The sequence below is a fragment of the Schistocerca gregaria genome, chromosome 4 (assembly GCF_023897955.1).
Source record: "Schistocerca gregaria isolate iqSchGreg1 chromosome 4, iqSchGreg1.2, whole genome shotgun sequence".
NCBI classification, from domain to species: domain Eukaryota; kingdom Metazoa; phylum Arthropoda; class Insecta; order Orthoptera; family Acrididae; genus Schistocerca; species Schistocerca gregaria.
In genome coordinates this window covers 50,785,176-50,803,414 of record NC_064923.1, presented here as the reverse complement: position 1 = coordinate 50,803,414, position 18,239 = coordinate 50,785,176, and positions in this window count along the sequence as shown.

Sequence of the window (18,239 nt, the reverse complement as noted above, 5' to 3'; positions counted from 1 at the left end):
AGATGCATTAAGTCAGTATTGAAGTAAACTTCAGTGTATACATATACTATATAATTATGTACCCATCTTAACGCAGCATTGCAGCTACCATGATCAATTAAATTTAAGGTGCCGTATTTTATTGTTAGTTATAAACTAGTTATAAACTCATTACACTTATTCACTTGGGAAACCTTCAAATTGCATATCTTGGAAAGTAAGATCACTTGGGAAACCAATTTTATTACTAACTTTCGGAACTGGAAATTTCATCATGATGTGTGTATTAGATTATTTTATTCTATGGTGACACACAATCCCATGCATGCCATGCATGGACTTGTGTGTGTGTGTGTGTGTGTGTGTGTGTGTGTGTGTGTGTGTGTGTGGTGGTTGATGGTCTTTGGATCGGGAGCGGGGGTTGGAGGAGGTGGCGATACAGATGTGGTGTAAAACAATGTCTTATTTCATATTATTGTAGAAGTGTTAAAGGTGAATAAATGAATTAAATAGTGATGTGCAAAAATAATGTAACATTTGCTCTCTAAAAACAAAAATACCACGTTGCCCTACAAACCAGTTAGTCTCATCCAAACACAAAGGAAACCGCGGGAACATCGCAGTGGAATCACCTCTAGACTTCACGAAGACAATGACGCAGCCATCGATATGAGTTAAGTACCAAACTGTTTGTACTTGTTAACGACCTCGGCCTATAAATTTGAATCTCCTATAGTGCCTGAAGTCACCATGTGGACAAAGGAGTAGGACAACTTATAGACTGTGGAAATCTTAGGAAGAGATCCGTTAAATGGTCAAGGCAGTCATCCCCTTATTTCCATCCACGTGTGCATGCAGTCTGAGTTGGCCGGGAGGGAGAATATTTTCTAGTTACACCGTATGATGCCAGAGAGAGACAATGTGTAGATTCGGACAGCTCTTCCTCCTCAGTCACCATTCTCACTACGCAAGCACGGGCTGCCAGCAGATTACTGTTGTGCGCACCTATATGTTTTGTTTTCTTCACTCTCCATCGGAGGTAATGAATGTACCATTTGTAAATAATCTGAAAGTATATAGCAGTATTTGACATAATTAATGTTTTGTAGACATTTACCTAAGCAGGTTCTTAGCATTATCAATAACGATCCTTCTCCAAGCTTTTATTTTATTACAGTATTTCCTTATTTCCAATTTTTAGAGAAACCTGTCTTATTTCTTACGTAATGTCTCACAAGCCAGGGGATATACTGTGAATTCTCTGAGAACAGTACGATGAATACAAGAAGAGTGTGACAGACATTGAGGTGGACACTAACAGGAAGAGGAAATTGACATTCTAAATGATATAGATTTTGAACCTGCATCTGTTGAATAGGCTCACCAGCTCATTGACTCAGAGGAAGAGTTATCTGAAGCAACAGAAGATCTTCTTGTTGAGAATGAAGCAGATATTCCGGATATGCAAGGCTTGATATTTTCCATTGTAAAAGACAATGAAAAAATTTGTGCTAATAAGGCTATTTTCTCAAAAGCAAAGAGCAAGTCCAAAAATATTAAAAGAAAACAATTCCTAGCCCCAGAGGACACGCTAGGAACTGAAACAAAACTAGAATGTTTTTATCAATCTTTATGAATTGTTAGACACACTAATATTTTCATTGCCCGAACAAAAAATGAAAGAAGTGAGTCTTTCGAAAATACAGTTTGAGAAAGAGACTACGAGCCCACTTCGAGGGCAGAAATAAAAGCAGTGCTTTGGGCTTTATTTTTGAAAACTGTCAAGTTTGAAAACTGGACTGATTTCTATGAGTATTTCATGAGCAACAGAACTCACGATTTAGTGTTCTAACATATCTCAATATCTTCTTAAGAACTGTAGTCAAAACATTTTGCCAACAGGAGTATGTTGACAAGGAATTTCATAAATTCTGGAAAATTGAATAAATTTAATTACAAAAATTACAACTAAAGTTATTTGGTTGAATGCTATTTCACTGAAGAAGTTTTGAAAGACCTGAAAATTGTTCACTGTTTGCACAAAATTTGCAGGTGCTGAAAATACCTTTTTTACCAGTAGCCTATTTGAAACTCATTTACAACAACAACTAAATACAAGAAAAAAAGATGAAAGAGTTATCTGTTCAGTAAATGGTAAATGTGAGCTTTAGAAAACTTATATATGACGGTACATAATTTTGTTCAACAAAATTTGGGTTTTTCCACCTTATTAACAAATGGGGATATGCATCAGTAGTTTATGTTTAAGGTTACACTTTAAATACTACACAGGTGTCATTTCCATGTACAGAACATTCTCTATTAGTGCAAAAAATTTTATTGTAGAGGTACTTCGGAAGCATGCAGTGGTTCCAGTTCATCAGCAGACATCTTTATGTCACATCAAGTTTTGCAAAGCTAGCAGCTGTAAAGGAACTGAAAATATTGTGATTTAATCGCAGAGGTGCTGAAAAATTGTTCCAGTGACACACCAGAGAAATATCTGGTAAACTTTTTATCTTTGAGAGACATAGGAACAATTTCGCCCATCGTTTTTTTATTTCTTGTATGAACGACTGCTTTTTGTTCTGATGGGCTGGCGGGATGTCGTACTGTCTAATTACTAGTGTGTGTGTGTGTGTGTGGTAAATGAATGAGTTAAAAGACGCAAGATGTGTTTTATATTATTTTCATCGCACAACAAGCCTTATTCCCATGCCTATGGAGTATTTATGTTAAGCAGAGAAGGCGAGTTTTAGATGGAACTGAAGATCTTCAAAACGGCGCTGCTCAACAATAGAGGTACGTGATTGTGCTCTCTACTTTCCTTTCGTGGCCGCTAAAATTACTTCCGATTCGTTTTGCTGAGACATTCAGAACCTGCAATCTTCTTTTTCTTATAAAAATATTAGTCCGATGCAAAAGAAATACTCTTAGATTTAAATAATTGCCATTCTTTTACCCAGGCCACGGGGAATGATAGAACGTACATGCCTCTACTCTGAATGTACGTTCGCAATCTCCGAGTGTGTTACGACGAAATTATTTCACAATGAAAATTTCTCATCAGACCGCAACCACTCGCAAGCGAATGTACGTACCCTCTGAATGTATCTAGTCAGTCATGCGCGTTGTTCAAAAGCTTTACTTTTAATATTCAGTGGATCACATTTCCGAAATTAATTTTTGTTTATGCTGCAAATCGTACTTCACGCGAAGTATTTATTACGTAAGTTTCAGGCTCAATTTAATAAAAAAAAAAAAGATTCCGAATAATAGAAATAAATAATAACAATCAAACAAATCAAACCTAAATAAACAGAAAGAGGGAACGTTACACACCATACAGATTGCCTAAAGGCGATCTCAATAGCCACCAATATGAGTGACCAACAAAGATGAGAAATATTGAAAACTTCTGCAGTTGTGGCATTTTGAATGCTCTTGTGTGTTCTTTCACTGACATCAAAGGTTTTTTTTTTTTTTTTTTTTTTAGAGTAATGCTTTGGGTGAGGAAAAACATTTGAAAGTGGAAGAAGGTGTAATTTGATGTTGACATTTAACTAAAATATCTTGTAGGTCTTATTTTAAAAAGACAGTATCACTATTCAACCTTCATATACATAACTGCTATTGTGTACAGAAGAACTTAATGTGCTCTTTCAAAAAGTCAAACCCAACTGAAAGTTACATTTTGTACTCTTTATTGATTGCATACCAAAATTAGAAGTTCCACTGCATTTCTGGACAGCCCAAAGTGGAGGAGCCAGACAAAGAGTGTCCCACAACATCCTATCAATAAACTTTCTCCTGTCATGTCCTATTCTCAGCCCACTGTTTTTCCTTATCATTTTCAATTTTTATCAACATAGGGCAGGGAGGGCTCTAGAGGCGTGATGAAGCCTGTCTCCCTAAGGGAGAAAACCCTATACAAATCCAGCCCTCCAGGTTGGGGGTTGATCATGGGGCTAATAACCCCATAACAGATTTAAAAAAAAAAAAAAAAAAAAAAAAAAAAAAAAAAAAAATAGTATTATGAAATTCAAAGATACGAACAGCCAGACTGATGATACTGATTAAGGACCCATGCAAGGAAAAGGTCACTGTAAACAGAGAATTGATATATACTTTGCTACTTGGAATCTAAGAACTTTGAACAAACCAGGAGCTCTACATGGACTCAAACAAGAGATGGAGAAATACCGTATAGAAGTAGCAGCAATTCATGAGGTCAAAAGAAAAGAAGATGGTATCATAAGAGATGGTAATTGCACAATTATGTATAGTGGAGGACACAGTGGTACAGTATGTGGTACTGGATTTCTTGTAGACAGTAAGTATAAAGCAGCAGTCATAAATTTCAACCCTATAAGTGAAAGGACGTGTACTTTGAGTATGAAGGCCCACTTCTTAAACATCACTCTAGTATGTGTGTATGCAACCACTGAAGATGATGAAGATGAAGTGAATGATGAGTTTTATGGTCAACTGGACCAGGAATTAGAACACATACCAAGGAACGATGTAAAGATAGTGATGCGTGACTTCAATGCAAAAGTGCAAAAAGAAGAAGCCTTTAGAAAAACAGTAAGAAATGAAACCCTTCATGAGGTGTTGAATAAAAATTGGATAAAGACTTATAGACTTTGCTGTGGCCGATACAATGGCAGTGAAGAGTACATGGCTCGATAGAAAGAACATAGGGAAAGCCACATGGTGCTCACCAGGTGGCACTAATTTTAATCAAATTGACCACCTGGTAATCGACATGGGACATGCGTCTGACATCCTTGAAGCTCATAGCTGCAGGGGGGCAGACTGTGATTCAGATTATTACATGGTAAGAGTGAAATTCAGACAACACATAGCTGCCTATAGATCCAAAGGGAAAAGAAAATCTCTGTGAAGATACAGTTTCCCCAAATTGAAAGAGAAGGAAGTATCGGAAAAGTTTGAAGCAGAAGTACAGAAAAAGTTTGAGGCTAAACAAAGCCAAACCCTGGAAAAAATAGAAGAGAAGTGGAGTATGATTAAAGAGGCTCTACAATAAACTGCAGAAGAAGACTTAGGTTTAGAAGAAAGGGTGAGAAGGGCAGGATGGTATGATGAAGATTGTAAAAAGGCAGTGGAAGATAGAAATGAGGCAAGGAAGAAAACGAAAAACCAGATCTAATACAGAAAAATTCATGAAGAAAACGAAAGAGGCAGATAGGATTGCAGAAGAATGAAACAAGAATTAGAGAGGAGATGGATTACAGAGCTAGAAGAAGAGTACAATTATCAAGAAGTAAGAACCTTCTACAAGAAAGTTAAGGAACTGAAGAACGGCTTCCAACCAAATGAAACAGAAGGTCACCAACTGTGGCAGAATGTTAGTCAGGATGAAAGACCTGTACGTATACCAACAATAGAGAAAGTTAGGAAAGCAATTAAAAGCCTGAGAAGTAATAAGGCTCCCGGTAATGATAACATTTCAGCCGAGACGATCAAGGGTGGAGGTGAACATCTAACAAGATTGGTACGCCAGCTGACATTGGAAATATGGGAAAGAAAGAAATGCCATACTAGTGGAACATGGCCATTATATGCCTGATTCATAAGAAGAAGGACAAAGCAAACTGTGAAAATTATTGTGGTATTGCTTTAGGCAGTGTGGTGTACAAAGTATTTGCCAAAGTCATGCTATGAGACTTACACCAATTACACAAGAAATACTCAGAGACTACCAATGGGGTTTTCAACAGGGAAGATCAACAACAGGCCAGATCTTCATTGTAAGGCAAATAATGGAAAACTGTTATGAATATAATGTGGATGTGCACCATCTTTTTGTAGAACTTAAACAGGCCAATGATAGTGTTAAAAGGAACAAGCTTTATGACACCTTAATGGAGATGGAATACCCAAGTAAACTTATCAGACTGGTACTAATGACCCTCACCAACACAAAATGCCATGTAAAAGTGGAAGGAAAATTTTCTAAAGACTTTTAGGTCAACCAAGGGTTAAGACAGGGTGATGTATTATCCACACTACTCTTCAACAGTGTTGGAGAGAGTGATGCAAAGGGTGGAGAATGATAACCGAGGTGGCACTCTGTTTAACCGTATGCACCAAAATCTACCTTATGCCGATGATGTGTGTATGCTGTATAGAAGTTTTAAAGAAATGGAAGAAGGATTTTGCAGAATGGAAAAGGAGGCAGGACAGTTGGGGCTAATAGTAAACAACACAAAACACAGTATCTCTGTGCATCCAGGAAAAATGCTGTTGTTAAAGAAAAAGTATTAAGTTGAATAGAAGTAGTTATGAGAGATGTGAGAGGCCATGTACAGCGAATGTCAGAGGATCAAGCTGTCGAATAGGTTTATGCAGGAAATACAGGTGGCAAAAGGAGCAAAGGGAGACCCCAGAAACGATGGCTAGAGGATGTGAAATGATCTGAGAAAGACTGGAGTCAAGAGATGGAGGAAATGAGCAGAAAATCATCAGGATTAGGCTGTGATCATCAGAGAGGCCAAAGCCTTATATGGGCTGTAGTGCCAAGGAGTTAGTAAGTAAGAAAGCAAGGGAAACCAACACAATTGCCATTGGTATCAGCTTTATAATCTGATGCTTCAACACTTCAGTGTTATCATATACCCAAGATTTCTCTTGCATATCTGGTAGCATTTTATGAAAAATGCTTGTCTCAGTTACGTTGACAACATGTTACCCACGAGTTTTATTTGTTGCGTAATAGCAAAGTTACATGCAGACTGATGGTGCCAATTCCTAGTTAAGGGTAACATTGTGGCAACTGATGCCTTAAAAATATTCGAATTTTACCATTGTCTTTCAACATACAGTCAACAGACTACACCGTTAAAATGCAAAATACTTGAAGGGAAGGTGAAAGGGAAAAATTTTAATGGATAGAATGGCTGTAAACTACACATCTTTGTCTGTACATGCAAGAAAAAGTTAAATACGAAAAAGGAAAGTAAAACATTTAAACAACAGTTCAATTCCATCAGATGGCAAATATTTAAAAGCAGTGATTGATACTTTCTTGTGAATAGGCTTTAAGACTAAAATTACAACAAGGTACATGAATGCAGTCTAGTGACAATCGGGGGGTAGGTTTTGAAATGGAAATAGGATAGTTAAGTAACAGACGATGTCAGAAGTATACAATATATAAAATGTAACTTGTGAACAGCAAGAACAGCTTTCCTGAAAGTTAAATTTCTTTATCAATACAGTGTTAGGAAACACTTCCTGAATGTTTCTGTCTATTATAATAATATATGGGAGGGAAACCATGGTAAATAGTTCAGACAAAAAGAATATGCTGCTGGAAGGTGACATCTACTCATTATATACCATTTAATTTTTGTTGTGTTTGCAATGTTCATTAGTGATCCTATATGGGAACTGCTCAATCATCAAAAACATGAACATTATTTTGACACTATGTTTCCTTTTCATGTCCAAAAAAAGTCCAAATAGAAGTGTGCATCTCAGTGGCACTGTGAGGGACTTGCGACCACATTTTTGAGACATCAGGTGTCTATGAGTGACAGGTGACAGCTGTGACTTTTAAAAATCACAATGACCCACAGCAAAATTATGAATCTCTGGATAGTGGTATCTGATTTGAGGGGCAGAGAACTTTTATTACTTCTCTTTGTTTAAGATTCGAATAGGGAAAAGTGTACCTTTTGTGACCACATCACTTTATTGTTGAAACAGCTTAACCAATACAATGCTGAATAATAACACTGTAATTACAGTCAAAGGTTACTTGAAATTTTTTGTCAGTAATTTATTATATGTAATGAGCTGGAATGAAATATTTTCTTATTACTTTGTGCAGAAATTCATTTTTTTGGTTGTTACTGCTGTTGCAATTAGTCATTTGTGAATTAACTACAAACCATCACTAAATACTTCCAGTTTCAACTCATGTGCCATTATTTCCAGACTTTTTTTTCATCAAAAATTACTGTAGCCAATGTGATGAAGGCCTCATCTGGAGGAATTTTCTATTAATTTTATTAAAATTTCTAAACAAGAGATAAGCCAAATTCTTTTACTTTTAATATCTACAAATGTTCATCCAAAATGCAGAGCAATTTATTTGGAAGTGCTATGCACATTAGATGCTTTACTTGTGACCAATCACTGCATTGTTATTTTCAGGCTGTTACAAGCATCATCACAATACATTGGTTCATTAGTTGCTGCAGCAACAACTATCAACAGATATTTCTCCATCACTTTACAACACCCCATGCCAGACCTTGCGACCACAGAGATTTATTTTCGTTCATTATTCTACACAGTAACACTTATTAAATAAGTGCTACAGAATATGGCTGAAGGTTAAATGGGTAGATCTTAATTACTGCAGATGATGAATAACTTGAGAAAAAAATATATGTCAGATTGACCAAAGCGATTACATGGAAGGGCACATACTGAGGCATCAGAGTAATTTGGTACTGGAAGGAAGTGTAAGAGCTAACAATCAGAGGAAGACCAAGGATCGCATAAAGTTTAGTATGTTTCAAAGGGGGTAGGGTATACACAGATGGAGATGCTTGCATAGCTATAGACTGAATGCAAAGCTGCATCAAATCATTGTGTCTTAAGATTGCAATTTTAATGATTTCTGTGTGACTTGCGTTAAGTGTTGTACCATCAAAGAGTAAAAACAAGCGTTTTATGACCAGTTGCTCTGTTACACCGTTCGTTTAATAAAAACCATCTCCTAGTTTTTAACTTTTCGTGTGTTATTTTATCATAAGAAACTAATATTCTATCAGTTTATTGGCCCTGGTTTGTTTTAAATAAACATAACGTGCAATAAATACCTGGCCCCAAATGCACTCTCACGTAAAGTTAAGACGAGATGGCAACTGAAGTGGAAAAATATCGTATTCCTTTATTCGATGGAATGCATTTCAACAACTGGAAATCAGGATGGAAATTCTCCTTGGGGAAATGGAACTATTACCGTTTGTGCATGTGAATTATCTCACAAAGGTGGACTTTGTCGATGGAGAGGAGAACACGCATCATGCTGCAAAGGCAAAATGATTGGCTGAAATGGCTATAGAAGATCATAAATGTAAGTCTCATCTTGTTCAATGCATTGCTGATAGTCACTTGGAATACGCAAAAGATAAGGTAACTTCTTTTGATTTATGGACCTCTCTGTGCAATATGTTCAAGAGAAAAGGAATTGCTGATAAACTTCTGTTGAGAAAACAATTGTTAACTATGGTATTTTAATGCAACAAATTATTTGTAGCTAACCACTTTCTGAAGTTTGATAAACTGATTTGTGATTTATATTCAACTGGAGCTCCTGTCGAAGAAACGGACATAGTGTGCCATTTGTTTCTAAGGATGCTTGCAGAATACAACGTAGTGGTCACTGCCATCAAAATACCCTCAATGAAAGACTTAATGCAGAACTTCATGAAAAATAGGCTACTGGATGAAGAATCGCAGCGGAAGGGAGTCATTGGAAAAAACAATGATGAAACACCGCCTCCTACAGCTTTTCAGACTCAATGGTATCTAAAAAAGGGTTCATCAGACACAAGTAAAACAAGAAGTCAACAAGGAACTTCTTTCAACTTTATTTGTCACTGTTGCAGGAAGCTTGGGCACAAAAGGGCTAATTGTAGAGTTAAGGTACCAAACAATAACTCTGGAATTAGCAACACTGTTGTTGTAGCTAAACGTCAAAGAGGAAGATGGGTTTAGTTTTGCAGCATCAAAAGAAGATCAGTCAACAAACAATATAAATTAGTTCTTGGACTCTGGAGAAATGGAGCATCTGATTAACAGTAAGATACCTCACACAATTTATGGAAACTTGAACAGCCAATTAAAGTCAGAGTAGCTAAGTCAGGCATTTTGTTTGAAGTTAAAGTAAAAGGAGAAATTAAAGTCACTAGTGTGGTAAAAGGAAAGGAAATTCAGATAACAATTAAAGATGTTTCATCCGTGCCTGATCTTAACTATAATTTGCTGTCAGTTAGAAAACTGGAAATGAATGGTTTTAGTATCAAGTTTGAAAAGGCTCAATGTTTAATTAAAAAAGGAAAAGAAACTGTTGCCTTTGCAAATAGTAATGAATCTCTGTTATACGTTCTAAATTTTTTGCAAAGAAAGCCTTCTCAGCTACTTCAAGTGCAACTAATGCCAAACTGTGGCATAGCAGATTAGGCGATTTGAGTTATGATAACATTAAATGCCTCCAATCACAAGTTGATGGTATGGAACTGGACACTTATACAATCCTCATGGAACAATGTGCAAATTGTGTCAAAGGAAATCAGTCATAGCTGTCATACAATCACAATAGGAAATGTGCCACCAGACTTCTTTAGTTGATCCACAATGATCTGTATGGGCCAATTGCACCGGAATCGTTCGATGGAAAGAAGTATGTGCTCACATTCGTTGATGACTTTGCACATTTCACAGTGGCCTATGCACTGGAATCAAAGTCAGAGGTAACTCGCTATCTGAAGATTTTTCACGCCACGGCTACAGATCATTTCAACTTTAAGATTAGTAGAGTGCACTGTGACAGTGGTTGTATATACAGGTCAAATGAATTGAAACAGTTTTTGAAGAACAAGGAATATAGTTTGAGTTTACAATCAGATATACTCATCAGAAAAATTGGTGTGTCAGAGAGAATGAACAGAACTATTATTGAGAAAGCTCATTGTATGGTACTTCAGTATAAATTAGATAAAGTGTTCTGGTCAGAAGCTGTCCGTACTGCTGTGTACCTGCTTAATAGAAGTTCTACCGCGTGTTTGGAAGGAAAGGTGCTTGCCGCTTTGTGATGTAATGAGAAACCTAATTTGAGTAAGATGAGAGTGTTCAGATGTATTGCTTATCTGCTGGTACCAAAGGAATTGAGAACAGGGAAATTTGAAGGCAAGTCCTTAAAACGCTATTTCACTTGTTGCTGCCTTATGGCTACAGGCTTTGGTGTCCAGAGGAAGGAAAAATAGTCACAGGAAGAGACATTGTTTTCTACGAAAGAAGATTTGCCTTTGAAAGTAAATGAGCTGAGGACTGGCTCCCAGAATCTGTGATGAATCATCTGAGAAGGATGATAATGAGGAAGCCATTGTCAGAGAAGATGCCAAACCAAGTGATCAGGGTCATGAAAGAATTCCCACACCAGAAGTGACCAGTGACAAAGAGGAAACTGAAAATATATCAGAACAGAAAACCCTTCGATGTTCTACCAGGAAGAGGAACCCTCCTAAATATCTGAAAGACTATGCTGTGCTTGCACTCAATGCTGATTCATTTGTGGATGATGTACCAAAAAGTTACAAGGAAATTGCAAATCTTGAAGATAAGGAATACTGGTATAAAGCTGTACAGGAGAAAACTGACTCTATAAAGGAAAACAAGACTTGGATCTTTGTTAAATTACCACCTGGAAGGAAGACTATTGACAGTAAGTGGGTGTTAAAATTAAAAAAGGGCATGGATGGAAATATCATAAGACACAAGTCTAGACTTATGGCAAAAGGGCATGCAATTAATAGAGCGTGTCATTTCCCTTATTAGAGAGGTTTGAGTGATAAACATTTAGAAGTGACCTCACATCCACTGAGGAGTACCTGCATATCACCTGGCTGTAAATGTGAGATGCCAAGAGAAGTACTATAATACTTTCCCATTCTGTGTCAGGAGAGCTATGCCACTATGTTTTCAGACATCATGTAAATGAGCCCAGTGCATTCTGTTCTAATTTCACGAAGACTACTACATAAATCTAGTCACCATCAGAGAAGTAGAGGTTGCCTGTTATGAGGTTCGATGCCTCATCTCTCAGTAAATTTTGATCTGTATCAAATTACACTTCTCAGTGACAACTGCACTAACTCTGCAACCCATTTACAGAAAATTGTCTGTGACCCAATTATAAACTCCATATCACACAGCAAAATGACATTTCCCCCATTAATAAATCTCTGCTAAAGGCAAAATACGCAACAAATGCAAATTTTTCAGATGACTGGGGAATGATAACCCCAGACCATTGGCTCTGGGTCTACACTCAATGAGCCATCATGCCACACAGCTCTTCTCCATATATTTAATCAAAAATTAGTTTTTCTTTTCGAAACTGTACACAAAATATGGAGTCTGAGTGTTCTTTAGTATTCAGTAGGCACGTATTGTAGAAGAAACAGTTTACTTGAAAATTAACACCAGAATAGTGACATTGACACAGCGTTGTTTTCTATTCGATACTTCTTTCACAAATGTAAATGTTTTCATTTATCATACAGTTAATTTCAATATTTTGATTTCTTGTAAGCAACTGTTTTTTTTTTTTTTTTTTTTTTTTTTTTTTTTTTTTTTTAAATTATAGAAGTAGATTCACTGACAACATAAGCAATGTTTCTTTGTACGAAGTCTGTACTCTAGTCTGAACACAAGGTAAGGATTTTAAGCATAAGGGCAATGAAAATGAAGTCTGGAGTGGGCAGTGAACTGTGAAAGAACAGGTGTTCAAAATTATCGTTATAAACTCTGAGGACTTTTGGAGGGGATTGAGTACAAATTATTGTGAATAGGAATCTGTGTCTGGAAATTTGCAGTTTCATTTCCGATGTTTAGCTCTTCCACTTCTGCTAGAGGAATTTAATTAGGTACAATACAGTATAATTATTAGATAACAATTCAAAAGGAAGCTTAACAACATCTAATTATCACATTCATATTAGCACTTCAATTTTATGTGTTTATATTATAACCAAATGAAGAAGAACTCAGCATTCTGTCCTTACCAAATGTCACAGTATTTAAAAATTTCACAAACCACAGAGGTAAGAATAAGGGCTTCAAAAATCCATAACACATCCCAGTGGTCAGCTGAAGAACAAACTAGGCCCAGGAGGCTTTCAATTGACAGTGTCATTGTGAAGCATATAAATTCAAATGGATATTTCTAGCAGACTATTATGTTAGGACACTATGGTTCTTATGATTGAGAGCACTGTAACATTGTCACTGCAAGTGCATAAAACTCATTAACAACTTTAATACTGCAACTGTCCTTTCCTGAGAAGGAATGCCATGGCAATAATACAAATCCTGCCGATTCATACCTCTGGAGTAACTAGAAAGTCATAAAACACCTCTGCAATGCTCCATAAACAGGAGTAAATGCAAGTATTCTGGTTCTGTGATGGTAAATCCGGTCAAGTAAGAATTCAAAGTGGCAAAGTAGTATTCAACCAGCTGCCCAAATCAATTACAAGATGCTGCTACTGCCAGATAACAAAACAAAAATTCCTCAATTTAAGCATAAAGTTATGAACTTCTGACCAGAAACTGCCTTCAAAGAGACACTCAGAACTGCCTATAGCCATATATACAAACACATCTATCCAAGTGAAGGTTAATACTGGCCAACAATCTGTGCCTTTAGTCGCACTTATGTTTACAAGCAGACATAGCAAACTGCCTTGTGGTCAGCTCTTTATACTGAAGCTGGTTCTGCCTTACAGCCCCACACCCGATACATAACCCCAGTCTGGGACAATGGCTACACTCAGCGACAGTTCAGCCCCCGTGCTTCTCGACAACACAGCCACTGTCTTTGTAAGCTCATGGCATTCACTGTTGTGAGCTCAGCATCATTCCAGTACATATTGGTACCATACAGATCTGCAAGAGTTGCTTGTTGGAACCAACTACTTTTTAGTTACAACACCAGAGTGCAACAGTCCACCCTACTCACAATATGACAAGCTCATTATCTTCCCAATTCCTTTCTCAAGAAGTGGTCTCATTACATTAGTAGACATCATTGTCAAGAATAATTTCTTCATTTCATTCTCACTCATTATTGCCATGTTTACATGTAGTAATGTTAAGGTTAAATTTTGTGTATCCACTTTCAATATATCTGTAGTAGGTTAACAATTCAATGATGAACCCATCTACTCAATTCAACCAAGCAGGTGCCAAAACTAAGTAGGCTCTACACCTTAGGCTAACATAATAAGCTACATGTTTGCAAAATGGGCCCAATAGTCAACAGAGCTAACAGGGCAAACTAACAATGAGCATGTATACTTCACTTTCAAAACAATGAACTTTTAAGATGTTATCATACTAAATGTGGGCATTATTTCATTAATCCTTACTTCCTGAAGTTGATAACCAGACATCATGCAATAGCTTCTTCTGGATCTTTATATTCTTGCACTTAAATGCCAATTCATACTCCATAATGGTATTATAGTGTAATGGTACACAATTATAATTCTCGAATGGGTAAATAGAATGCCTGTCTCAATGACATTTGCATTGTGAGAAGAAGTCAACAGCAATAGCACCAGCAGTTCCAGCCAAGGTTTTCGGAGGTTTGCCCTCAGCTGTAAAGCAAATGCCAAAACTGTCCCCAGCAGCCTCCTCTAATCCCAACTGGGAAAAACAAATACCCTCAATCCATGGCCAAGAAGCCAAAATAGAACCAATCCCAACACCATATATAGCAAGAGACCTGAAATCAAATAAAAACAGGTTAAATGACTCTCACCTGCATGCCTTCAAACAGCCCGCCCAGCTCCATCACATGTGGGAACTAAACCAAGAGGGGGAAAAAACATAGGATTTGTTAAAATGAGTTAGTTACATATTTAAAGAAATTCTGCATTTGGTTTATGTTCTTTTATGTTGAACATGCTTCAGGGAGATTACACACCTACACATTATCTCAAGTGTCTCCAAGTGTGTGTTGCAGTGGAGTTCCTCCTGTGTGAAGTTCCCATGAACAAATAACTTATGAGCTGCTAGAAACTGTAGCATTATTAATAAATTGTAATCAGTGAATAAACTGATAGTGAGAAATGTACTTCACCACACTTATCCAATATTAACTTCCAAGATGTTTCTATCTCATGGTCAAGGCAGTCATACTCTTAACATCCATCTGGGTGTGCACGCAGTAGTTCACTGTCCTTTTTAAAAAACAATCACGAAAATTTCATTTGGCCAGTTTGAGTTGGCCGCAAGGGGGAATATTTTCTAGTTACACTGTATGGTGCCAGAGAGAGACAATGTGAAGGTTCGGACAGGTCTCCCTCCTCAGTCCTGTTGTGCACACCTATATGTTTTACACTCCTGGAAATTGAAATAAGAACACCGTGAATTCATTGTCCCAGGAAGGGGAAACTTTATTGACACATTCCTGGGGTCAGATACATCACATGATCACACTGACAGAACCACAGGCACATAGACAAAGGCAACAGAGCATGCACAATGTTGGCACTAGTACAGTGTATATCCACCTTTTGCAGCAATGCAGGCTGCTATTCTCCCATGGAGACAATCGTAGTGATGCTGGATCTATTCCTGTAGAATGGCTTGCCATGCCATTTCCACCTGGCGCCTCAGTTGGACCAGCGTTCATGCTGGACGTGCAGACCGCGTGAGACGACGCTTCATCCAGTCCCAAACATGCTCAATGGGGGACAGATCCGGAGATCTTGCTGGCCAGGGTAGTTGACTTACACCTTCTAGAGCACGTTGGGTGGCACGGGATACATGCGGATCTGCATTGTCCTGTTGGAACAGCAAGTTCCCTTGCCGGTCTAGGAATGGTAGAACGATGGGTTCGATGACGGTTTGGATGTACCGTGCAGTATTCAGTGTCCCCTTGACAATCACCAGAGATGTACGGCCAGTGTAGGAGATCGCTCCCCACACCATGATGCCGGGTGTTGGCCCTGTGTGCCTCGGTCGTATGCACTCCTGAATGTGGCGCTCACCTGCACGGCGCCAAACACGCATACGGCCATCATTGGCACCAAGGCAGAAGCGACTCTCATCGCTGACGACGACACGTCTCCATTCGTCCCTCCATTCACGCCTGTCGCGACACCACTGGAGGCGGGCTGCACGATGATGGGGCGTGAGCGGAAGACGGCCTAACGGTGTGCGGGACCGTAGCCCAACTTCATGGAGACGGTTGCGAATGGTCCTCGCCGATACCCCAGGAGCAACAGTGTCCCTAATTTGCTGGGAAGTGGCGGTGCGGTCCCCTACGGCACTGCGTAGGATCCTAGGGTCTTGGCGTGCATCCGTGCATTGCTGCGGTCCGGTCCCAGGTCGACGGGAATGTGCACCTTCCGCCGACCACTGGTGACAACATCGATGTACTGTGGAGACCTCACACCCCACGTGTTGAGCGATTCGTCGGTATGTCCACCCGGCCTCCTGCATGCCCACTATACGCCCTCGCTCAAAGTCCATCAACTGCACATACGGTTCACGTCCACACTGTCGCGGCATGCTACCAGTGTTAAAGACTGCGATGGTGCTCCGTATGCCACGGCAAACTGGCTGACACTGACGGCGGCGTTGCACAAATGCTGCGCAGCTTACGCCATTCGACGGCCAACACCGCGGTTCCTGGTGTGTCCGCTGTGCCGTGCGTGTGATCATTGCTGGTACAGCCCTCTCGCAGTGTCCGGAGCAAGTATGGTGGGTCTGACACACCGGTGTCCATGTGTTCTTTTTTCCATTTCCAGGAGTGTATTTTCTTCACTCTATATCGCAGGTAATGAATGTACCATCTGTAAATAATTTGAAAGTATATAGCTTTACTTGACATAATTAATGTTTTGTAGACATTTGCCTAAGCAGATTCTTATCATTATCAATATAGGACCTTCTCCAAGCTTTTATGTTATTACAGTATTTATTTATATCCAATTTTTAGAAAAAACCTGTGTTATTTCTTACATAATGTCTCACAAGCCAGAGGATATACTCCAAATTTTCTGAGAACTGTACTATGAATACATTGAAGAGTGTGAAGGACAATGAGGTGGACACTAACAGGAAGAAGAAATCGACAATCTAGATGATATAGATTTTGAACCTGCATCTGCTGAATAGGCTCACCAGCTCATTGACTCAGAGGAAGAGTTATCTGAAGCAACAGAAGACCTTCTTGTTGAGAATGAAGCAGATATTCCGGATATGCAATGCTTTATATTTTTCATTGTAAAAGACAATCAAAAAATTTGTGCTAATAATGCTATTTTCTCAAAAGCAAAGAGCAAGTCCAAATATATTAAAATACAATTCCTAGACCCAGAGGACAGGCTAGGAACTGAAACAAAACTAGAATGTTTTTATCAAATAATGTCTTTATAAATTATCAGTGAGCTTGTTAGACGCACTAATATTTTCATTGCCCAAACAAAAAATGAAAGAAGTGAGTCTTCCGAAAATACAGTTTGAGAACGAGACTAAGAGCCCACTTCAAGGGCGGAAATAAAAGCAGTGCTTTGGGCTTTATTTTTGATTGCTGTCAAATTTGAAAACTGGACTGATTTTTATGAGTATTTCGTGAGCAACAGAACAGGACTCGCGATTTAGTGCGCTAATATTAGCTATCAAAGATATTGATTGTCATTGAGGTCTCTATTATTTGACTATGTTACAATGCACAAAGACCAATCTGTAACTGACAACTTAGCTCTGATCTGAAATTTTCATTCCACTTTTCTTGCCTGTTCTACAGGGAGGCGAGCCATGAACAGGCACTTGTACCTACTGGACAGAGCATTCTTCTCCTTGGAGCTGATCTGATCACATTGTCAAAGAAATGCTCACCAGACAATAAATGAAATGATGTTTGTGCAAATTTGTCTGCATGGACTCAGATAGGCAACCTCATGTCTGACTGGAATACATGCAGTTGTAGTTTGTCATCTAGACTTTTCATTATAGGCAATACATCGAGTTCAAAGAATCAGTTATTCCAGTAGATAATAAATCTCTTTCAGCACCTGTTGACACAAAAGGAAGTGTCCACTGAGACGAGCTAATCCGTAGTTAAAGGGGCACTGATTAGTGGGACTCTTTCAGCACAAAAAATACAGTGATCATGATGTAAATATGTGAAACATGTCAGTATTTGTAACTAACGTTTGTCTTAACAGACATTTTCCCCCACACTGGGGACATATGATCCCCAAAGTAACAGTTGTCACACATTTCAGAGTCCTGCTTGGGAAAAGCTCTCGCTCTTTACACCAGTGAAACTTAACCTATTCAAATACACATTTCAGTTTCATATACACTCCTGGAAATTGAAATAAGAACACCGTGAATTCATTGTCCCAGGAAGGGGAAACTTTATTGACACATTCCTGCGGTCAGATACATCACATGATCACACTGACAGAACCACAGGC